The sequence below is a fragment of the Falco biarmicus genome, chromosome 6, assembly GCF_023638135.1.
Source record: "Falco biarmicus isolate bFalBia1 chromosome 6, bFalBia1.pri, whole genome shotgun sequence".
NCBI classification, from domain to species: domain Eukaryota; kingdom Metazoa; phylum Chordata; class Aves; order Falconiformes; family Falconidae; genus Falco; species Falco biarmicus.
The window spans coordinates 6352408-6377726 of NC_079293.1; the positions used below are offsets into that span (position 1 = coordinate 6352408).

At 40.8% G+C, this 25319-nt stretch overlaps 1 long non-coding RNA gene across 2 annotated transcripts in view; it reads left to right on the top strand.

The window, feature by feature from the left end:
* LOC130151005 (uncharacterized) overlaps window positions 1-25319 on the top strand; it is a 141176-nt gene that overhangs the window by 30458 nt on the left and 85399 nt on the right. The window lies entirely within an intron of this gene.

Consider the following 25319-nt stretch of genomic DNA (forward strand, 5'->3'; position numbering starts at 1 on the left):
TTGGAACTTAAAGCAATTCTATTCAGAGTGCCAATTAAAGATATTAGATAGAAAAGTAAACAAAGCATGATTTTCTAATATATAACTCTAATAGTTTGGAAAAGCTAAGCTTGTAAAGGATAGTGCAGTCACTAACAGCATAATAGCTAATGTGCAGTATTTAAATCCAGCTCTTTAAAAACATTTTTTACATTGCTTTCAGACAACTGGGAACAGAAAATGTTCTATTATTGTATTATGTATTTGTTATTTAACACACCAAGCTAGCAATTTTTAAAACACATGATACTCCTTGTCTCTTTAAAATTTGTTATTTACTTTAAGAAGGACCTTCACTTTGAGTTTTTTATTATTATTATTAAAAATATTATTAAAAAGAAATATCTTGGGAATAAAAAATTCCTTCTTTTTAAAGACTGAATCTGACAATTGTAATAATAATAATAATAACAATAACAATAACAATAATGATATCTTTTAATAAAAATTTAGGCATGTGGTGCTGCAGAATCTAAAATTTGTTGAATATTCCTTCCAATTAGAAGTTATTTGGCAAAACCACTGCAGTGGATTGCTCAGGGGTTCAGCAGGTCGATATGGGTGTGTAATACCTATGTTCAAGTCAAAACTATTAGATTGGCCTTACCATTTCAGAGCAAGGGCCCCATTTGCCAGTATCCTGAGTCCAACAATGGCTGTAAGCGGATGCTAGGAATGATGAGGAACAGGACAAGCATGTGTTGGTACTGCCTCAACAGCCTCTGTACTCTCCCAGTTCCAGCTATACTGTCAGCTCAGGAGATTTCCTGGTTCTCTTGTCATTTGTCTATTTGTCAGCCTTCGGTGATGTGGCTAATAAGTATGTGTTGTACCTTCCCTTGTCATGACGTGCGTATCTGCAACACCCCTTGTCAGGGAGCTGCGCAAGTTTACACGCTGCGCTGCTGCCACCTCCTTTTGTTTGTTTTGAATGTGGCTTGTACTAGCGCTGTTTAATGGCTCCTAGCTCTTTGTAGTGGAAGATGCCGTGCGTAGTTGAACCTTTCTTGTTACTCAGAATTGTAGACTCACCTACATTTTTCAGGATAAACCAGCCTAACCTACCCTGCAAATCTCTGCAATGATTCCCAGTTCTCCTCAGGATGTATTTCAAAATATTATTTGCAGACTTATCCAAGAGACCTTTTCACGCTTTCTGGTTTGCACTGTTTTCAGTGTTTAACAATCCAACTTTCAACCCTTCAGGTCTGTCTGGAGTAATTTTTATTTGAAAACCCTGTAACACAAATGACAGCTGTCTATGCAGTAATCTTTAGGCCATGTTAGAAAGAAGATCCGTTTTGAATTATATTTGATGAACTGTTTTCCACTGTTCTTGTTTCCTTGTTTTTAGTGTGCATAATTTCATCTTATTTTTAATCTCCTTAATTAAAAACTAGTATGCTTCAACTATAAAAACTCAGGTTCTCTGTGGATAACTGGCTAGCTGAAAAGGGTCACATAGACATAGTCCAGCTGGCTGGACAAAAATGCACATCGCTCTCAGCTTATCTGAAGTAAAGCAAAAATACACTGTCTTTGGCTGTCCTTGTTACACAGTAACAGGAAGATTTCGGTGGGAAAAGAATGTTGCAGGTGGGAACAGAAAACTACAGAAGGGAAACAAGGGGCGGGCTCGGTATTTAGGCAACTAACCAATAATGAGCTTAACTTTTGTAATATGTATGAGCTAATTATAAGAAGGCATAAAAGGTGACTGTAAGAGACAATAAAGGAAGTCTGCTGATCACTCATATTGAGCGACTGTGTCTTCCCTCCGTCGCGACAGTTCTCAAATATTACACTGACAGGACTGAAAAAAGTGTAGATACTTTTAGTACATTGGTATTACAAATGAAAACAACCCTGGTACCTTGCTGTAGTTCTGTGCAGCGTATCAGTTCCTGATCCCTATGATGTGGCAGTTATGTCTGAGAAATAAAGTACGGTGGAAGTGCCAATTAAAAATATCTGTTACAGTCATAAAGTTTATCCTGCGTAAATTACTTTTCTCAGAATGAGAAAATAAAAAATAATATTTAATGCTCTGTTTTAATTTTAAGGGTAACGTTGGCAGCCTCCCTCAATATTCTCCAAAACATTCAGCTTCATCACATCTCAGGCTGTGGTGAGGTATTCAGCACAAGTGCCAAACAGGTTGGCGTAAACAAACCCTGACTATCCTCGAGCATTCATTGCTGCACTTGTGTCTGATCACCCAGGTTTTTTCATGTGTTTCTGTATTTACACTGAAGAGATGCATGTGTAAATGTGACTATGGTATTGCAGAATATGTTTTTAAAATAAGGGTTGCCTGCCTCACTTTATCCACTTCAACACTTTAGATGCTGAAAAAATACATGTGAAAGGACTGGGAAAACCGTGTAAGAGTCTCTTTTATGTCAGAAAGGAAGCGGGAAGAAAGTATGGTATTAAGTAAGTGCTACTGGGGAAAGTGATTGGCTCAAGCAGTGGGATGCAGGATGACTCTTGTCCAGAACTCTCCTGAGGTACTCAGCTGGCCAAAAAGAAAATTTGTTGTGCTTTTAGCAACAAGTAGTACTGCCAGTCTCAGGCATTCCAAAACCATGAATCAGGCCCCAGAAATCACAAGATTAGGAAGAAAAAGAGAATTTTTAGAAACAGTACACATTTGGAGATATTTGTATCTTGTTTTTTCAGTCTTTACTGTACTTAATAGCATATTTTGAGTTTTCTTCCACATCCTTGAGGAATAACAGATACTCTTAAATTCACCTGATAACATGAGTTGAAGAGCTTGGGCTTTGTGGAAACCACTGGCTATCAGAAACTTTGATAATACGTTCAAAAGCGTTAGCAACAAAGAGTAAAAGAATGGGGAAATGAAGTAGAAGGGCTTCAGAAAGATCAAACTGCCTGTCTGAGTGAGTTGACTAGCACTGTTACTGAAATTAAAGTGAGGCTGGCCAGATGAGAAGAGATTGTAAAGATTTTATTGATTAACCTTTTGCAGGGAACATACATCTCATTTTTCTGATAAAACAGAACAGGCTCCAAAGAGCAAAATGGGGTGATTTAGAAAATGCTCAAAGGAGAAGCAATGACAGGATTTATGGCATTCCTAAAAATGCAGAAAATAACAAAAATGTGGGAATGTTGCCTCTGTCACTTACAGAATCCTTGCATTTTGATAGTCTTATATAAAGACCTTATAGGGCAGAAGCAAAAAAATCCCCAGATCCAGCTAAGATATTTAGTTTTCTGTTTCCAGAATTATCAAACTCAGCAATAATTTTTTACAGGCAGCTGGGAAGAACAATGACTAGCTGTATAAGAAAAAATTATCTGCTTTGATGACAATTAGTACCCTGAAGTTCAGAAAATTTGGAGGCATGTTGGAGCTAAGCAAAACCAGCTTAGGAAAAGGGATAAGGTCCTTCATTTCATAATCATCACAACTAAGATGGGTATTATTATATAAGAACAAAAGGTCTCAGGGAAGCATTGTCAGTGCTTGGCAGTTGAGGCATTGTGATCCTTCAAAGAAAAGAAACAGAAGGATTAAACATCCAGTCTTCAGTAATTAGACCAACATCTGACTTCACAGCACATTCACCTGGATTTTACAAAGAGGCAGGAGGGCTGTCATGCATCAGGACTGCAGAAAGAGAAGCAGAGAGAAAGAAATGAAATAAGAAGTCCGGATGCTCTACTATGTCCAAGGAGCAAAAAGGACACCCAGGGGAGGAAGTGTAAAGCTGCCTTTTTCTGGGATGCAGCGTTCCTGCATCCAGACCCTTGGAGGAACTTCCAGCAAACTTAAGGCTGTTTGGGGTTATGTATTATCTGGCAATGGGCTCAGGGGTCCAATAAAGCAGCTGGGGATCAGCTTAGAGAAATACTATCTCCTGTGGAAGCAGTAGGAAGAAGAAGGGGAAATTCTGAACTGAAATTCTCATTTTCTAGCAAGCGTAAGAGCACAGCTGTATGAACCACTTGCACGCTGGCTATATCAGGCGTAAGAGCAAAATCTTTGGGCTGTGAAGCCACACCATCAAAACAGGCAACAAGCTTTATAAACACCATGTTCTACATTGTGCTACCATGGCAGGTTTAGTAGCCAGTTGCCAGGGAGTGATATAATGGATACTAGGAAGGGAAATAAATGACAGGATGAATCTATTAAAATACAAGGCTGTACACTGGGTAAGGCGTGCAAAGAACTACTGATAGAAGAAGGGGCAAGTAGACAGAGGATAATACAGCCTGCCTAAGTCAACCGCCTCTGTTCCAGACTTGCCTTGTTCCTCTAGTCCTTATTCTGAAAAGTAAAGAAACAAAAATTAGAAAAAAATGTAAAATACATTGCATCATTCTGCGCTGTTTCTTTTTCCTTCATATTCTTTTAATACAACGCAAAAGTTGGTTGGGGAACTTCCTGGGAAGGCATTCTTTGCCTCCTTCAGCTGTTAAAAATAGTAGTTGTAGTGCTCAGCCTACTGATCTCTGAAGTCACACAGCTTTTCTGTCCAAATTAATTTGAGTTCATGAACAACTAGTTTAAGTTATTTGTTGATCCTAGCTGAGAGTTTTCACTAGGTCAGGACGGTTTTATACCCAGAAAAAAATGTAATGCTAGCTGTGTTCTTTATTACGGCATGCTGGATATATTTGTATTGTTATACGGGGGAGCTAAACCTGAAACTAAAGCGTTGCCTTTCTTTCTGTCCACTTTCCTCTTTCTTTAGTGCCTTTGCCTCCAGAGCTAGGTCCATACCTACACATTAATGAACACCACAGCCCTTCTGTCTTTCACATGGGACAACAGTGGTGATGTTTTATTTTCTTTACAGCAGCTTCTTTTTTAGGAATGTTAACATGAATGTGTAGGTTTGTACAAGATTTTGTGACTTGACGATGAAGCATGAATATCAACCATTTTGAAAGAGACCGTTAGTGTTTTTAGGGTTGTGGTGAAAGAAGCTTTGGACAGTGTTCACACAGAAACAATTTAAAAGACACACAGAGCAGCTGCAGTATTAGTTGCTGACTAACCTCTCCAAGGGTGATGCTTGGAACTCAGATGCTGGGAATGGGAGAAACAGGAGAAATTTAGGCAGCAGGTTGTGGGCTAGAACTTCTGAAACTCCTCAGCCGTGCTGTAGTTAGTTGCAGTGGTATGAACACCAAATTAGCTATGTAGTAAGCTCAAGACACAGCCAAGCAGTCATAGAGACTTTAGGGCTGAATAGATTCTGCTTTGTTCAAATATAGTTAATACAAGCAACACATCTGCTGGTGGTTAAAGAGCCCTCAGTGTGGCTGGAAGACAATGTACTGTAAATTGTATGAGCAAATTATTGTTGGCTCTGTCTGTTACTATGACAGTAATGGTGTGTAAAATATGAAGCTATAGCCAAGGTCACGATGGACGGCACCTCAATGAGTAAGATATTAAGTTGTTTAATGTGGCACAGCTTAGGTCTCCGAAGACAGAAGAGAACCATGCCAGCTTTAATTCTCAGTTGAACTATTTGAAGATAAGAATAGATACAAGTAACTCGGTATAGATAATGATTTCATATGGAATATTTGCCCCCATTCTGTACAGCCCTGTCATAACAGTGCAAAATGTACAGAGGCATTCTGCTTATATGAATTTAAGAGATGACATAACTTACTGGTGCTAAGATTTGCTTCTATCTGAACTGTCAGAAATACGAGATCATCTTCTTCTTCCTTACTTAAACTGACCTTTTCCTCTAGAAAATATTTTAATCATAATTTCCATTACAGTCTTGCTTTAGGCATTACATACATGCACAAAAAGGAACATTTTAAGAACACTTTCATCCCCCTCTCCAAACCTGAAAATGCTACCTATCCTGATACTTCATATCAAGTGGAAAAAGTAAACAAAGTTAAGAGAAGGAGGTAAACTGGCAACTAGTTGTGAACTATAATAAGTAACAGTCTTAGCACCCCAACTGAAAATCATCAAGCAGACTTGACCTAACTTGCTCCATATATTATTTACCGTACTTTGGGCTCAGTTGCTTTTAATTTCACTGCCACAGCCTAGCAGTCATTTTGGTTTGTTTTCCACTGTGACATGTTTAACAACACACCCAAGGAAAACAGCAGACAGGTTAAAGCTCAAGCAACTTGATCAAAAATTGCCAAATTTTGTATTTGAATTCTAGAATGATGATTTAAAACAGTCTAGAGCTAACCTGTTCCCAGGCAAACCTGAATAACTGAATAACTAAGCCAGGCCCTGAAAACTACATACTTTGCAACATGATGGTGGGAAGCACTACCGGGTTCTTGCAGGTAGTTTTACAATAATTCATGTTCCAGGTTGAGTAGCATAGCAATTTTGTTGAAAAGCTGCACTCTCAGTTTAGCAATGCATATTTTTAGAAACATAGCAGTGCTAATTGAGATTGTTTTCCACCTTGATTTCTTGAGTTAGGTATATTACCTGACACCAGATACCAGAAGACAAGGAGTGTTGCAATGCTGGAGAGCTGACTGGCTCAACAAAATGTGACAATATTGTTTTCTTTACATGTGGGCAAGGTTGACCTTTCCTCACATCCTTTACTGGCTTACTGACTTTTCCCAGTCCGGAGTTCTCCTTGTAACTGGCCTTCCAGTGTTCTTGCTCTCTTGTGCTTGTTCTTGAAGTGTTTTGAGTCCCTCAGTCTCTGCTGCCAGGCTCAAATCTCTGAAAGGAGAGCTAGTAACCCTACAGGATTCCATAGCATATATTGTCCCCCATTTTTTTTTTTTTTAATCTCCTTCTTGGTAGAGTTAAACTGCTCCATTCCCCAGTGCTGCCTGAACAAGTCCAGCCTTGCATATTGCACATTAGATTGCTTGTCCAGGCTCCCTCTTCCTTAATGCTCTCAAAGGGAGCCTCTAGTTTCTTCTTTTCGCGTTTGTGACTTCAAGCTTGTATGGAAATTTGTAATGATCCATCAGTCATTTATGCACATTTTCCCCCTTCTTCCTACTTTCTGCTGCCTTTCTCTGGTTGCTCCTTCTCTTTTGTCCCTTGCCCCCATACTTCTATTGATCTCCTCCTGTGGATGAATGCCTGTTTTTCTGAGGAGCCAAGGCAGGATGTTGTAAAAGACTTTTAGTTCCTTCCTATTACTCTGATGCACTGACACCTGTAGTCCCTCTGGGCTAAAGTTGTAAGCAGCAGGCAATGCTGCAGAAAACACCTTGGCAAGCAACTGCAGTATGCCTAAAAGAAGTCAATAAGACCACTACATCGGCACAGTTCATACAGTGCAGCGGTCAAAATTTGCAAGTGAAACCTGTAGATTCTCCACCCTTCCTACCTTTTTTGTCATGGTGCATCACCTCCATCATGTGGGGATCCTCAGACTTAGTGGGGCTCCTCTGATGAACCCCTTGGAGTCAGCCAACCCAAGGATGTATGTTTGAGCCACATCCAGCACAACCCATTACTAGCAAGGTCAGGACAAAAAACCAGCAGTCAGCACCATTTTACAAATACAGCGTTATTCACCGCTGGGGAATGGGAAACCTAAGTCAGTTCTTCCCTCAGAAGAGTACTGATGGAGAAGAATATTCGCCAGCATATGGTAATAAGCGGCAGTTTCCAATCTTCCTTTGGAAGCTGGGCTGCTCTATAGAAATAAATGCAAGTTGACAGATGACCCTGACCGCTGACTTTGTATCCAAATAAGTCATTGGTACTTGGGGGAGACCAGTGCTGGGCTTTCATCAATTCTTTCAGGACTGTTTACACTATTTTACCCAAATTTTAAATCCCAAATGGATAGGGTCTAAGACACTTCTTTGTAGCATTTTCTGTTGGCTTCCCAGTATGGTTCTAGTTACCAAACTAATCTTCACCTGCCTGACAGTCCTGTGCGCAGTGTAGAGAGCACCAGTGGCTGTTCAGTGCTGTGGATTTGAGACTGATGACCATGTAGTCTATAAGATAGCCATTGAGATGCTTGGCATCATTTACTTGCATCCCTTTGCGTCTTATTAAAATAATGAGAAAGGAGGTGGAGGGGGAGGCAATCTTCTGTCCTCAGAGAGAAGTGTGTTCCTAACAGTGGTCCCAGCTTCTCTTCCGAAATGGAAGATGCCCTTCTTTTCACCTCTGTGGCTCTGCCCAGTCAGCAGCTTCTGCTCTTTGCTTTTGACTCGAGTGTTCTCAGCTGCCAGCTGGTTCTTCCATCGAAGTGACTGAATCACAAGGCAGACTAGGGCTCTGTGTGACATACTGAGTGGTATCTCAAGAGGTAGTAAATAAAGGCTTGTTTATTCAAAGGAAATGAAATACGTAATAATGAATAAAATTCACGGATTTTTGCTTAAGAAAATAAGTCTAGTGAGATTCATTTGAAGAGTAGATTTTTTTGTCTGTGTTTATTTTTAAAAGAAGTGCATGGATGCCAGAGTTCCAGGTATTTTTTTAGGATAAGTTCATGAATTCTTCAGATGCGACTTTGAAGCTTTTCCCAACCTTTTGAAAGTATAAGTAATAAAATTGGGTGGGTTCAGTGCCTCAGATGGAATCTCCTAGACGTAAAATCCATCTACTAAGGTGTTTCATATTTTCTAAAAGCCAAAATCATGCAAACTGCAGCCCGAACTACGAGGTGCTTGTTAAGCGTAGGCAGAAAACAGTGTCAAATGTTCTTTAGGCTGCATTTCATAATCACTTGTTGGCTCCACTCCTGCAGGACCTCCTACAAGGAGGTCTTGGCCATGTTCTAAAATAATACATTTACCCATAGGCAGCAAAGGCTACAGCTGCAGCCTGCTGGTTGTGTGAGATTTAAACACCAATGGAAAGGTCTTTTAACTACTCTGAATTCCTCATTAAAATGCTGGTGTGATTTTGAGCAGCCACCTCAGCACAGAGTAGCAGCCCAACAAAGAAGCACTGGAAAGGATTGGCATTGCATGTTTCTCTTTGAATTGTGGCAAACTGAGGAATAAACTTGAATCCCCCATCAAGAAAAATTGCAGCATGAAGATTATTTTCACCACTAGCCACTGTGGGTAGGGATTCTGTGGAGGCAGCTCTCCAGCAAGGAGCTGGTGATGAGAAGTTCAAGGAAAGACTGCAGTCTTGAAATGCTGCATGTCTTTGTAGATCCTGTTGCCTTCTTAAAAAAAAAACAACAAAACAAAACCACCCCCCCCCAAAAAAAAAAAAAAAACAAACCCCAAAAACCAACAAAGGGTTTTTTCTTTTATTGCAATTTTTTCTCTGGCTGGGCTTTCCCCTCTTAACACATGAGCTAGTCTGCCTTTGCTGTCTACCCTGATCTCTGGGAGTGCAGAGGAGACAGGATAGGACTGTCAGAGCTGTATATATGTATGTGTATGATTACGGACAGGTTTATTTGTCCAAGGAATAATGAAAACCAATGGCCTGAAACTGAAGCCAGACAAAGTCATATTGGAAATAAGACATGACTTTTTAACAGGGGAAAGATTAGCCTTTGGAAAATACCACTGCAGGGAATGTTACTGTCTCCATCTCTGGACACCTTCAAATCAAACCAGACTGTCGGTGCTAGATCTGTGTGCTGGACTCACCAGAGCCAGGTGCAGATGCCTTGGCCAAGCTGAATCTGCTGGGCCCAGCACAGGAGTAACTGGGTGTGATTTAAAGGCCTGGGAAGTCAGGCTATGTGATCCAGTTCTAGCACATCCTCCTCACTTTTTGGATATGAGAAGCTTTGTAAGGAAAGGAAGAGCCCTGAAATTCAGCCCAGCTTTAGATTGACAGGCTCAACTCTATTACATCTGCTTGCTTTTACTAGATGTGTAATGATGTAGTTAAAAGGCATAGTAAATAGTTTCATTGCAAGCCTCCTAAGATGTATGAGCTTTAGAAAGCAGTTTCTCAAGGTTAGCGTGTACCTGATGTATAGATGTTTCCTAAGGCTAATATAATCAGTTTTGTCATATTTTTACCAGTTGTGCTAGGGTGTAACAGATTTCTTACCTGGGCACTGTGAAATGGTAGTTTATCACCTAAACAAAGAAGGCCTGATCTGTTCTTGGATGCACCGTGTAGTACTGTGTGATGCAATCAGGTATACTGAAATGGATGCCACTGTTTGCTGAGTATTAGTAAGTTTCAGAATCAAACTGGCAGGTAGTGTTTGTTATTCACGTGTGACCAGAAACATTTTGCATTTAGAAAATGCTGTCTGTTTTCAAAAGATCAGAATAAAAAAATCAGAGTTTAACATTCTTGCAATGATTATTTTGAGATGAGTCCATGGCGGCCCAAGAGGGGCCAGAATTGTGTGCAGCATGGGTGACAGCTGTAAAAAACAGCTGTGTTACCAGAGAAAATAGGGAGAGAGCAAAGAAGGTTGAAAGCAACTGGAATTAGAAAGCATTTTTTTTCCTAACATCCCTTGAAGAGAAGTATTTGCCTGTATCTCTGTCTTAGAGGTGAAGTTTAAAAGTATGCATGGTTTTATTTATTATTCAGAATATCTGGGTTTCTGCTGATGCTTTTAAAATGGCAACCACAGTTAGCATGGCGTGAATTTGGGATATCTTTGTGTCTGAAAACCTTTATTAGATGGTTTGTTGCACTTCAAAATCCCTCAATCTCTGTAGACATTTGCACAAATCTGCTTAGCTATATAAAGCTTTTTTTAAAGGATTAAGTCATTTGGTGTTCTCTTGACTTTGGAAAGGCTACAAGAGTTAAGTGGTTTAATAAAGATACTAGAGCGAAAATAATAATTTTATTGTAGAATTAGGAAAAGAAAGCAATTGTGGCTAGGAGTAATGCTTTTACTATGGACAGGTAGATACTGGACCTGAAAACTTTATACTGCTTGTGAAGTGCTTTTTTTTGGTGGAGGAGAGGGTTAAAACCCAGCAGTGCTTATGAAAGAAGGCATCATATGTGACAAATTATCACTGTGCAGTAAATAACTGAAAGGGAAGAGATCTGCAAGACTTCACCCAGAATTTTATTTGCCTTGATATATTGCTGGCGCAGAAGAAGATGAGTCTGGTTGGGAAACTGTGGTGGGATACCTACATGAAGGAGTAACCACTGGTGTGGATCCGGTAGATGCACCGGTTGGAAGGACAAGAATCCAGCCTTGTAGCTGAGGATATTACCAACAGAGGCTCTGGAAAACAAGGGTTGTCATCAAACTGTAGTGCTAAAAGGCACTGTAATAGGAGTTTAAGAGTAGGTGTAGAGCTGAAGGAGTATCAGTTAAAGTGTTGTGTGCAACTGAATTTCTGCTCACATAATTATGTGCCACCCTCTTGTTCAGATTCAGTAGCGTAAAGCATTCATCACATCCTAGCCTAAAATACTGCAGAGAGTTTCTGTACTTTGCTAAGCATTTATGACAGGCTGTCCTAGAGGGTGAGCACGTTTCAGTGGTGGATGAAGAGGTCCCTGTGTACATTGGCCACTTATCAGCCTAAGTTTGTAAAATGTTTTGGAATCCTTTGGGGCACAAGGGCTTGTAATGTAAGGCCATTATCATGTTTGCTCAGAAAGCTGGGTTTGCTGCCAAAAAAGACAAAATCTCCTTTAAACTTTGAAAGCCTATAGCTAGACTCTGCATTAAAATAGTGCAAGAACAAAGTACTATGGGAATTACCGGTAATTTCAGTGTTGCCTTGGCACTGCCTCTTCCCGATGTAGGCAATGCTGATCCTACTCCTTTTCACCTTCTTCCTCTGGGTTCTCCAGAGTCCGTGGCTATAATCATGGGGTGGACTTGGCAGCCGTGTGTAGGACCTGGAATGTGTTTTTCCAGCAGCCGTGTCTGGATTTGTGGCTGACTTCTTTGGCTGACGCCACGGCTGGCTCCGCTGGCAGACAGATCTTCTTGGGGGCTGTTTTGGGTTCACAGGGCTGTCAGCTCACTTTCTGTTCTGCCCTGGATGCTGTTTTCCTTGAGTCACACTTCTGGGTTTTTGGTGGGTTTTTTTGGAGGACCATGTTTGTGGACAAATTTTCTATTATGAAAACATATGATATAGCAAAAATCTTTCCATATTTCAGGGTTCTTGTAAATGTTTTCCTGTGAACCAAGACTAAATGTGCACATGTGCTCAGAAAAGTAACTCCTGCTGTAGATGTGGTCATTTCCAAATAAAGCTGCTCATCTGGGGACCTTCTGTGGCAATTTCTGTCACTGGTATTGTGGCAAATCCTGATTCCTGTAACAAAAGTGCCCTGTAGTGCCCTTCGCTGAAATAAGACCTCGATCTGCAAAGGTATTTAGGTGACTAACCATTATGTAGGTTCCTCATTTCCACTGACTCATATTAAGTGCACTAACTGCTTTTAAGGATGTGGGCTTAAACCTTGGAGACAGCCAGAGCCATCAGGTCGTGTGAGTGATGCCAGCTCGGCAGGACGGATTCTTGCTCACAGTCCTGGATTTCCACCTGATCGCTCATCTGCTGACTATTTGCTCTGCTGGAGTTTTGTTATGTTGCTACAAGTAGTTTCACCAGGGGATGGGATATGCCATTCATAGTAATCTGAAAGACCCTCACTGGATCCTCATGAGAGCTCTCCAAGTCTTTTTTGCTTTTTCTGAGATTTTGAAATATATTTTCAAAGATCAATTTTCTTTGTTTTTTTCTCCCTTAGATCTTTCTCTGTTTCTTCCCGCTTTTTCTTCTTTTAATTTCTAGATTCCTTCCTTCAGAGACAGCATGGAAAAGAAAGCAAGCAGGAAAGTAAGGAAAAAAAGGCAAAAAAATAGGACCATAGTGCAAAGCAAAAATATTTCAGTTTGGAAAAGCAGCCTCTACTTTTCAGAAATTATTTGAATAGAGAATGTTCAGAGCTGTAATTTTAACTGGATTGAGACAACAATTCTCAACCTATGTTAGAACTGGTTTTAGGAAAAAAGTGTTTCCTTTTCTATGTTAGATGGCTTTATAAGCATTTTGCATTGTGATGTCTGTACTCCTTAGACAAAACTGTGGACGTGTACTCTAGGCCATCTCAGCACGTCAGCAAAGTTAATTCAGCTTGTACCCTCTTTTGGCTATGGACCCTGGTTCCCAACTGTAGAGGCATTACCGTACTCCTGGGCTTTTTTCTCAAATGAGCCAGCTTTGGATATAAGCTAATTTCATGCACTGTTGAGTAGGTAAGTGACTAGCTTGAAGTCAACACTCAACTTTCTCTCTACATTAGAGAGATACAGATTTGATGGGTGGACCGTTTGGTGGATGAGGAATTGGTTGGATGGTCACATCCAGAGGATAGTGGTCAATGGCTCGAGGTTCAGATGGAGATCGGTGACAAATAGTGTCCCTCAGGGAACTGTACTGGGACCAGTGCTGTTCAGTATCTTCATCAGTGACATAGTGCGATCAAGCACAGTCTCGGCAAGTTTACAGATGACACCAAGCTGAGTGGTGCGGTTGACACGCCTAAGGAATGGGATGCCATTCAGAGGCACCTGGACAAGCTCGAGAAGTGGGCTCATGTGGACCTCATGAGGTTCAACAAGGCCAAGTGCAAGGTTCTGCACCTGGGATTGGGGTGACTCCCGGTATCAATACAGGCTGGGGCATGAAGGGATTGAGAGAGTCCTGCAGAGAAGGACTGATGGATAAAAAGCTGGACGTGAGCCAACAATGTGCTCAGAAAGCCAACTGTATCTTGGGCTGCATCAAAAGGAGCATGGCCAGCAGGTCGAGGGAGTGACTCTGCCCCTTTACTCCACTCTGGTGAGACCCCACCTGCAGTTCTGCACCCAGCTCTGGAGCCCTTAGCACGGGAAAGACACGGACCCGTTGGAGAGGGTCCAGAGGAGGAGTATAAAAATGCTCAGAGGGGTTGACGTGCAGAATCAGACTCTGTAATTCAAGGAGAGTTATAAAGCAGGTATGTTTATTGCGGTGCCAGGTGCAAGGGGGATCACTTCTCCTAACTTGCACACTGAGGGGTTAAGTAAGCAGATACTTATTACACAGAAACATGCATATTGGGGTTATTACAATTAGTTCCAGGAATTCATTAGCATAAATCTCCTCCCTCTGGTGCAGGGGTCTCTGGGAGCAAGGCTCCCAGTCTTCTTCAAGATGTACTATTCCCTGTGGCACAAAAATGCGGAGTAGTCCACATCAGCAACCGCAGAGCCAGATTGTACTAGTTCTCTTCCGGGGCAGTACATTTTGTAGACAACACAATTCTTGCTTACAACTTACTATTCGTTCTGTATCTACACGTGCAGGCAGCGTCCTTCTTAGTCAGTCTCTTACGTACTAATGCTGAAGCACTAGTTGCCAGTTCTACTATTTACCAAATGACTTTCAGCTTTAACTATTTCAGGGTGAAACGCCTCTCCTGTCAGGAAAGGCTGAGGGGGCTGGGATTATTCAGCCTGGAGAAGAGAAGGCTCCGGGGAAGACCCTATAGTGGCCTTTCAATATTTAAATGGGACTTACAAGAAAGATGGGGATGAACTTTTTAGCAGAGCCTGTAGCAATTGGACAAGGGATAATGGTTTTAAACTAAAAGAAGGTAGATTTAGACTATATACAACGAAGAAATTTTTTATGAGGGTGGTGAAACACTGGAACAGGTTGCCCAGAGCGGTGGTAGGTGTCACATCCCTGGAAGCATTTAAGGTCAGGTTGGACTGGGCTCCGAGCAACCTGATTTGGTTGAAAATGCGCCTTCTCCATTGCAGGGGGGTTGGACTAGATGACCACTAAAGGCCTCTTTCAACCCAAATTATTCTATGATTCTATGCCCTTTATATGGCTGAGCTTGAGTCTAATTATTTCCAAAACAGATATATGCACAGAGTATGTTTTCTAAGGGGACTTTTCCCTGGAGTCCACCTTGAGTACATTTTTATCTTTTGCACCTTCTAATCCATCTCTAAAACACAGAAGCAAGACTAAGAGGGAATTAGTAAATAACAATATGGCTTTGTGCAAGAGTAGTGGGAATATCAAGTTCCTTTTTTGAAAATAAATTGGAATTCCAGCTTTTTGACAAGGAACAAACTTTTCTTGTTATAACAGGAAGGCTGAGCAGCAAAGGAGAAGTATGAAATATTTTCTGAAGCTGCAGAGTGAAGTGGGAATCCCTGCATTCTGAATTACAGCTGCAGTGATTTATACCTTCATTATGTAGAGACATGAGAATGACATAGCAGAAGACAGTGGTTTTCTGTTAGTAACTCCAACTTTGCTTCCTAAACAAATGTTTAGGAATATTTTTGGTGGATATTTTTTTGCTGTTGTTTTAAATGTGCAGTGTTATGAATTTGAAAAATCTGACAGAAAATATCTTCAGGAAGTGTTTATGAGTATAAAGTGTGCATAAGGGTAGTATATTGCTTGCTGTAACATTTTAGACAAGTGAGGTTAAGTGACATAAATGGCTAATTCAATTGAAAGAGTCATAACTTGTCTTTTGCATTTTGATTTATAAATATCTAGGAGGTATTTATCAAGCAATAATAGCTGGCAAGCTCTTGCCAGCCAGCCCTAGACAGATACCTAATGTTTTTTTCAGTGATTTGTCCAGTTTGCTCTTGAAGTTACTAGGAACAATAAGACTCCTGCAGATTTTCTTCAGATACTAATCTCTTAGTTAACAAAGCTCATTGTTAAGAATTTATCCTAGTATATTAATTTTCTGTATTTTCAGTTACACCTTCTTGTGCCAGCCTGGTTATTTATTCCCTTCCTTGTTGTTTACACTCTTCAGATCCTTGACGTGGTTGACATACAGCTGCTGGATATTGTGTAGACAATTAAACATAATTCCTTTAATCTCTCCTCATAAATCAACCCCTCCAGCTCTTCGGTCATTTTCATGGCTTTTTTTCACATACCTATCATTCTGTTGCTCTCTTTCTGGTCTTGAAGTACCCAGAATTGTGTAGAGATTCCTGCATATAATCCCCCCCTCCCACCCCAGAGGGAGGCCGAGTCATTCACTCTTGTAGAATATCTGTGACTACATACACAGTTAACTGCAAATTCTGATTTGCAGAATCTGTCTCGCATCCAATAATTTGGTGCTTTGTAACGAGTCTTCCGTTCTGGTTAAACCAGAACAACATTTTGGACAGATTCAAAGTGTCATGTTTTAACCCGAGCTGGTGACTCAGTACCACGCAGCTGCTTACTCACTGCTCCCCTACCCCCCCCACCCCCCCCGCAGGATAGGGAGGAGAATCAGGGAAAAGGTAAAACTTGTGGGTTGAGATAAGAACAATTTAGTAATTAAAATAAAAGAAAATATAGTAATTTTAATATTAATAATAATAATTCTAATGAAAAGGAGAGAGGAATAAAACAAAAAAAACCCCAAGTGATGCGCAATACAATTGCTCACAACCCACTGGCTGATGCCCAGCCAGTCCCTGAGCAGCGATCAGCCAGGCACAGCCAACTCCCCCCAATTTATATACTGAGCATGTTGTTCTGTGGTATGCTATGGGACATCCCTTTGGCTAGTTCAGCTCAGCTGTCCCAGCTGTGTCCCCTCCCAATTTCTAGTGCCCCTCCAGCCCTCTGGCTGGCAGGGCCTGAGAAACTGAAAAGTCCTTGACTTAGCATAAACATTCCTTAGCAACAGCTGAAAACATCAGTGTGTTATCAAGGTTATTCTCACACTAAATCCAAAACACAGCACTGCACCAGCTACTAAGAAGAAAATTAACTCTATCCTAGCTGCAACCAGGACAGAAAGCTTGAATTAATAAATTTATGCTATTTAGAAATTTTAGGAGGGATGCTGTAAATTAGTGATCACAGGTTTGCATAACAACCAACAACAAATAAGGACTAAATGTGATACTGCTATGTCAGGAAGAGATGTAAAAGAAGCAAGTATTTTAACACAGCATGTAGGAAGGAGATATAGTATTCACATGCATTAAATGGCAATTGGTAGCATTACTGAATCAGAAAAATAAGAAGAGTGGCATATGAAGGCACAGACCCCAAGTGAGATCCCCCAATGCATACACAAGTAGTGGTTATATACAATAACTTATCCACCCAAATTCTGCCCCAAAATATGCCTGCATACAGCAAAGCACCTTTGCAGCCGGGTTACGCTCCACCGAGCTGTTTGCCTCCTCCGTGCTCACCTGAGGAGGTCCCTGCTTCCCAGACCCTTAAGCTGTGGGAGGCTCTGGGCAGCCCCTCATTGCAGCCAGGTGAGCACAGAACTGACTTGCAGGTGAGCTCAGGGAGCCAGATTTCGTGCTCGTTGCTTCCTCGCTGCATTTCAAGGAACAATCACTCTGCAGCCCGGCACCCGGCCAACGAGTAAAGCCTTGCCTCAGAAAGGGCCCTTACAGTGAAGGATCTAAGACACCACCTAGTCTATTATCCTGCCTAGAGGTAGGATGCAGTGTAGCTCTGTTGCTTCTGATGAATTTATCTTTCCCGTTATTAAGGATGTCCACCAAAGAGGCTGTAATTTCTGCGGGAAGTCAGTTCCAGTATTTACAAAGCAATCTGGCTAGAAGTCTTTTCCTGTTTTCCAACCTGCATAATTTTGATTTTCAGGCTTCTCAGGAGGATTAAAAGTTGCCTTTTTTTGTTACTCTAAATGACATTGATGAAATATGGGAGTAGGAACTGGGTGTACCTGTTCCTTACAACAAAAAGAAGACACAAATGATGAAAGAAATATGGTTACTGTGTGGCCTGTCATTATTAATCTGGTTCTCTAGTCACAAAATATTTAAGCAGCTATAATCAGTGCTTTTGAGAACAACTGGGAAGGAGATGCTGACAAGAAGTAGTACTATTAATTCAACAAGAAAGGCTTTATCCATGCCAGAGTCCCAGCTGCTGATAAGATGATTGCAGTAGTGCTGTGCTGATTTGCACCAGCTGAAGGTCTGTGATCTAGGTAGACTGAGTTTGTTTGAAAAATACAGAACTATGGTACAAATTTCACCTCGGCTCCTTGCGTGTGTACCTGCAGTTTCTTCTGAACTAACAAAACTTCACTTGTACAATACTATTAATTCAAAACTGTCCTAACAGATAAAAATAGCAGGACAAGATGCAAAACTGCCCTGGAAACACTGTAAGAAGTTATTTCTTAAGTTGTGTTTAGGATACTTAATTGGGGGCGGGGTGGGGGGTCGTGTGTGCTGTAAGTACCTTGCAAATGTTTTGTGGTTTTATTGATACTTCAGCCCCATATTCTATCCCATATTCTAGCTAGTGTCTGGAATAGCAGGGACACATCATGGAGAAAATGCTACCCAAGTCTAGAAGGTGTTTAGTGGTCTGGGAAATGGTCCAAATTGGATATTCAACACAAAATATAACACATCTTTTGAAAGTCTCAGAAGTGTTCCAGTTCCCATGTAAGTATTAGCATTTACTGAAAATGTAGTACAGACATACACACAGGTCATTCTTATCCAAAACTGAACTCATTTGATGAACAAGTAAACATGCTTTTAAAAGTAAGGACTCAGTTTCTCAATTTTGAGATGTGGTTATTTTAGAAATCAGGTATTGTGATAATTACATGCCATACTTTCTGCCATTTGCTGCTCAGAAATGAACTAATTGTAATATCCTCTGTGTGGATGAGCCTGGAAAATTTTTGCCCAGATTATGTACCCAGAAAACATATAAGAAATGTGTCATACCTCAGACAAAAGTGTCACAGGCAAAAGAAGCTCTTCGGAATATTCACCTATCAAGCAGGAATAAGGCCATCAAATATGTCTAGAGCGCTTCCCAACATCCTCCCTGATGTCCCTTTTAAGAATAACAACAAAGCAAATACAATAAAATGGCACCATCTCACAATTCTGTAACACAGAAAATCACAATACACTGCCATGTAACCCTGTAGGGCTTGGTTTACGCTACCTTGCTTTAAGCACCTCGTTGAAACACCTATATAATGAGCAAAATCCTTCAAGAAGTTCTCTAGGGTCAATAGAAGGGGATGGACACCACTAGAAGGCAATATAGCTGTCAAAGTCTGAACTGTAGTGTTGGTATAAATCAGTTCTGCTTCCTTCCCCAAATCAAACCTGAATATATATTTTAATTAGGAAAAAAAGTGCAATTTACCAACTAAACTAAAATACAAACCTTAATAGTCTGCACATACCACACAGACTGAATCTCTCCCAGAGAAGTGTCCCGGTCAGTCAGCCTCACTGAAGGATTCATTGGGGAAATGGATATTGATGTACAACAGACCTAAAAATCAGTAAAATCAGACCGTGGGGTGGAAAGGGTGGAAAGAAAACCTCAGAATTAGGATTTTCTTACTTAGAATGTCCTGTATCTAATATGATCCTTTCATATTTAACTTGGGATCCAGTCATGTTAGTGATGGAATTCCTGGTTTTTAAAGATGACACTTAGAACTGCATAGAAAATTATTTTTACTCAAATTGTTTTAAACGCAGAACTAAGAATATATGTTCCTGTATATTGTGGATTGTATATATACATATAATATATATAATTATCTATTTTATTTTTCAAGTATATTTCTGCTTTTGGTAAGCCCATGCCACCATTGAATTCTCATATCTTGAGTGAAATATAGGAGATAGGAAAGAAACTAAGAGTTAAAGCATCTACTTCTAATAAAACAGGAACTTTTTCAAGGATAACAATATCCAGCAGTATGTATTTTACTAAATGCTAATGCTCTACTAGCGTTTCATGTGCAATACCATGCTTACGTGCCTATTTTACTGAATTTTCTGTTCTAAAAGTGGTATTCCTCTTTTGTAAATTAACCACCATCTATGAATGGATTGTCTATGTCTAAGCTAGTTAGCCTCATGCCCATATATATTTTTATATATATATATAAAATGGAAAGAAATGGGCACCCCCAGGGAGCAAATACGTCTGGGCCTGTCTTTTCCTTAAACAGAATGACAAAACTGTGCAGGTTAGAATCAAACTCTGAAACTCACCTAGTCCAGTTCCCAGCTCAAAGATGGGCCAGTTGCTCAAGGACCTGTCCAGCCTGGTTTTGAAAATCTCCTGGGAAACCTGTTTCAGTGTTTGATCACCCTCGTGGTAAAGAGTTTTTTTTCCTTTTATGCAATCAGAATTTCTGATCCAGCTGTGATTGAACTTGCTTCTCTTGCATCTTGTTTCATGCCTGTGTACCTCTGAGAAGAGGCTCCCTCTGTCTCCCATAGTCCACCTCATAAGATAGTTACAAGCAGCCATAAGGTCCCCCCCCAAGCCTTGTCTTCTGAAGACTGAACAAATCCAGTTCATGCAGCCTCTTGTCATGCACCCTGTGCATTGGCCTCCTGCCCTTTTTGGTGGCCCTCCACTGGGCTCACTCCAGCACGTCCGTGGCTTTGTGGTACTGAGCAGCCTAAAGCAGGTGCAGTTTCAAAAGGGCCAAACAGAGGCAAGGAAACCCTTTGTTTGACATGCAAGTTGAAGCGCTAATACAGTTCAGTTGGCCTTTGCTGCAAGGGCGTAGTGCTGACTTAGATTCAGCAGATTTTCCGTCAGGATGCCCTGGTCCTTTTCTGCCAAGTTGTTTTCCAGATGGTTGAGCCCCAGCCTTTATTGCTGCATGGAGATACTCCCTCACAGAGGCAGGACTTTGTATTTGCTTTAGCCCTCATGGGGTTCCCGTCAGCCCGTTTCTCCAGCCTGCCCCAGGTCCCTCTGAACAGTAGCCTGTGCTCCTGCATATTGATTCATCTTCCTCTTTTGGTATCACCCATGAAGAGGCTTGAGTGTGTCCAGTCATTAGTAAAGACTAAACAGCATCAGCCTTGGAGAGGTCAAGATGTGCAACACCTTTTGCTCTTCCCTTGTCCATGAGGCTGGCCGTCTCATCATAGAAAGCAGTCAGATTGGTCAGGCATGATTTGCCCTTGCTAGATTCCCGTCACCTTCTTGCCTTTCTTGTGGTCAGAAATGGCTTCTAGCTTCCCGGAGGATTTGCTCCGTAATCTGCCCAGGGGCTGAGGTGAGGCTGACAAACCTGAGTCATCCTGCCTGCCCTTTCTGAAGATGAGTGTGGTGTTTACTTTTTTTTCAGTCATCAGGAACCTCCCCTGACTTCAGTGACCTTTCAAAGATGATGGCTCTTTTCCAGCGATGTCAGCCAGCTCTCTCAGCACCCTCTGATGTATCTGGCCTGCTCTGTGGGTTGCATGTGCTTAGTTTGCTTAAGTGGTCTCTGACCCTGCCTTCCTCTCCTGCAGGTACGGTGTCATTCTCATAGACTCTGCTGGTAGCCTTCAGGGGCTGGAACACCTGAGGACACATCTGCCCAGCAAAAACTGAGGGGAAAACAAAAGAGATGGAGTACTTCAGTCTTTCACATGCCCTTTGTCGCTCAGCCCCTTGCTCCATTGAGCAGAGACCCCATATTCACATTAATCTTCTCCCCATCGGACGTTTTTCTTTTTAGTGAATAGAAAGACAGAGCAGGCAGATTAGCTTAGTCTTGACTAATTTTCAAAAGCCTAGGAAACAATGATGTGAATCATATTTCAGATTCAGATAAACCTTTGATTTGTGATTGTTGTCATTACTGACCTGTGCTGGGCTGGTGCAGCCTGGGCTGGTGGCATGTTTGCATGAGATGATAGCTGCCTTCAGCAGCCCGGCAGGGTAGCACCACCACATTGCACAAGGAGCAAGGGCTTTGATCAAGCATCAAAATCAGGATTTTCAGGCTTTTATTCTTTGTTGTGTTCTGACTTGCATACTGCTTTTAATTACTTGAAGAGTGATTGATGGCAGAGAAACACAGCTCCATGATCAGTGCAGTCTCAAGCAGTTACCAAGCCTGTGATAATGTGGATCACCAGAAGTCTTCTGGCTCTATGGAGGTTCCTGCTGGTATGCAGAGAGATGTGTGCTTGGCTTATTTGTCACATACAGCAGTTTTGTAGGGTCTAATTTTTGACGCAGAACGGTACTAAGTCAAATGAAGACACCAAAGATTACTTTCTCTTATGAGCTAATACTAAAGGAAGGTGGTACAGAAGGTGCTTGTAAAGTATTTAAAAGCACTTATGGGAAGAGTAATCTACATGGAGAAGTCATTCTGCCGTTGTTCTGCAATGCTTGTTTTTTTAGGGGCAGTTTTACTCACAGGAGGCACACTGTCAAGGCAGATGTTACCTTTATGGGTTCTTCCAGTGCAGCTGTGCTGTTGGATGGCTGATTTAGCTTAGGTTTTATACATCAAGGTTACAGTAAAAATCAAACCACGGGACTTTTACCTGAACAGAGCAAAACAAGGCAGGGAAGCATTTTCTGTCTTAAAACTCCTAAAAAGAATGCTCTACATAATGTTTGGGGAGTGCATTGGGGTGTATATCATGATAATAGAGTGGAATGAAAAGTGCTATTTATGAAAAAGTAAAAATACATAAGTGCAAAAGAAGAAATAGTTTATCTCAGTAACCTCTCTGCCAGTGCAGTCCTTCCTATAACATCCCTTGTAATAACTATTCCAGGAGATTTTTGCCTGCCAGGAGAGCAGTGTTTCCATGGAGCATGCAACACGCCAAGGGCCTGTGCGGGTCCCAGCAAGGGCGAGGGATGGATTCCAGGTGACTTTAATGCTTTTTCAATCCAAGTCTAAAGCCTACAGTTTGCCTAAGACTACAGTTAAATAAGACCTTCCTGTGCTTAAGAGCTGAGATCTGCTAGAGCAGGTAGTGCCAGATTAGCAAGGCAAAAATTACTTTATAGATCTTTAGGCTGCTGTAAAACTATTAGAAATTAATCCTGGCTACCTGTGAGCCCAAAGAGTATTTCTGGTAGCAAAGGAGGAATATCGTATCGATACTACACCCTCTAGCTGAAGAAGGGAAGGTGGCATACAGCAACTATTCCTGCTTTAAATTACCTAGTATTTCCCCTGATGAAGAACCATCAGGAGAGCAAGACTGCTGGGTCTCTAGCTTTTTTGCACTGCTGAAGTGGCAAAAAGCAGCTGGAGCAGACCTGAGAACAAAGCTGCACAGCTCGTTTCATTTAGCATACTTCTATATTTTCTTCCTGTTTCTGAGCTGTACGGCAAATGGCAAAACTTTCAATTGGCTTTAATTACTCAATATGTTAAAATATTAGTAAACACTCATAATACATGAATTACCAACAGATTTCTGAAGACACTTACTGACATTGATTAATTACATAGGAGATGTGTGTCTCTTATAAAATGGATAATCCTCAATAAGCTTATTTCTTGCAACCATTCTGTAATTATTTTACACTAACTATATTTAGATTTGGTAGCATAAATCATAAAATATCAAATTATTATTTAAAACAATATTTAAAAAAACCCTAAGCTGTGTAAGTTAATCCTACAGAAATATGTCTTCAATAATCAACTGGTATTTTTTAAAAAATGCAATTAGAATCTTATTAAATCTAAATTAAAAGCTTACATGAAAAACAATTTAAAAATAGATATTGAAACCTAAGAATTCACACTCTTCAGTGTTTGCTCCTATTACAATGCACACTTAAGAATTTGATAATTTTTTCCAGGTGGACAAAAACAAAAAGGGTTTAAATTTGTAGCTAGTTTCAGATTTTAAAGTAAACAGGGTATTTAAATGGAAGGACGTGGTTTGCCCTGTTGTACCCATATGGGAACATTTAAACACATCATAAAAATAAGGCAGATTAACATTTTTAAGCAACTTTGTGCCATTTGAAGGGAGATTTTATTTTCATTTCAGACATTGAACTTGGTTTTTCCAACATGCAAGTTCTGGGTCAATGATAGGCACAGAGAAGCAAAAGTAAGGATGCAGTGGGCAAGCGTTCATTTCCACAAGAGAAATTAAAGTGAAAAAATCTGTTGAGATCACTGGGTGTGAGGGCATAAAGTATAGCAAGTGTGATACATATATATGTATATATGTATATACTAGAGTGACACTGAGCTTGAGGCAACTGGTTAAGCCTAAAGCCATGGTTTGCTCTCATTGCTTTAATGGAAGGACAAAAATCCCAGCTCTTAGTTATTGCTGAGCCAATTTTTGGTCAATACTTCCAAACTGGGCTGTTACGAGATTCTTTTACCGTGCCACATAGTATGTTTATACACTGAAATTTGTGCTTGGCATTTCTTCTATCATATCCACAGGGCAAAAGCAGAATTAGACATAGAAGCAAAGAGACTCCTGCAGGGAAAGCAGCAAGAAAGGACAGCATATGAATTCTTTCTGGTATTGCATAGAGTTGTGTAATATATGAACTGTAGTTGCAGGTTATGCCTTTTGAGCGCAGATGTTCAATAGTTGATACTTTCACATGTTATCTATCAGGATAACATAATAGCTATAAGACAGTATGATTTTACTGACTTTCGATCACTGTTAAGAATTTTTTAGGCTTTCTGGGAAGTTTTGCCATCTTTATTATATATCCCATGAGCACAGAAGCCTCTCAAATGTCCATTGTTCTCAAAGGATTGCCTTTGGGAACTCAAGGGACACTTGCCTGCTTTTTTGTGGAAGGAAAATAATTAACTTAATGGAAGAGAATCAGGCTTATTAGAGCAGGGTATCCATAGAGCATTTCTGACAATTTGGGGTGTGTTTTCTGAAACATAAATTTTCTTCTCAGCTGCAGGATTGGGTCATTCGCCTACTTACTCCTGATGAAAGCAGTGAAGTGACTGGAACATGGTTTTCTTTCTCTAGAAAAGAGAAACATAACAGAACAGCTTGAGCTGCTACTGTATCATCATCTTTATGACTCGTCTATCTCACTGGACATCCAAGGGGGAGGGTGGTCTCGCAGCGATAAAAGGGAGGCATTATGGACAAACACAGACTGTGTGATTTGACTGTTCATATCCGTCGTATAACAGAGTATCCTCCACATCTCTCTATGTTAACCTACATGTAAAGGCCTGTCAATGTATGTGGCTTGTATGTCAGTCATCGCAGGGAGTTATTTTTTGTTTAGTTGCAGGAAAGATGCTGAGCTATTAAAGCATATATAAGTAGCAAGTGGAAATGCCTAGGAAGGGTAGGGTCTCCGTAACATGGGAATTCATAGTCACGCTAGGAAAGGGTGTAGTCTGGCTAAGAGTGGCTGTCTGGCAGATGTATAGCCTGTGTTCTGTGAAAGAGACCTCTTGGTAGTTCGAAATACTGCTTTGCCCACAAGGGTTTGTATGCAGAACTTCACTGTAAAGGCACTCTGAAGGTCTGAATCAAAGGGTTCCTCCTTTTCTGGGGGATCACTTCCTTTTCTTTTCTTTCTGGTCCTATTGAAGTGTACTGTAG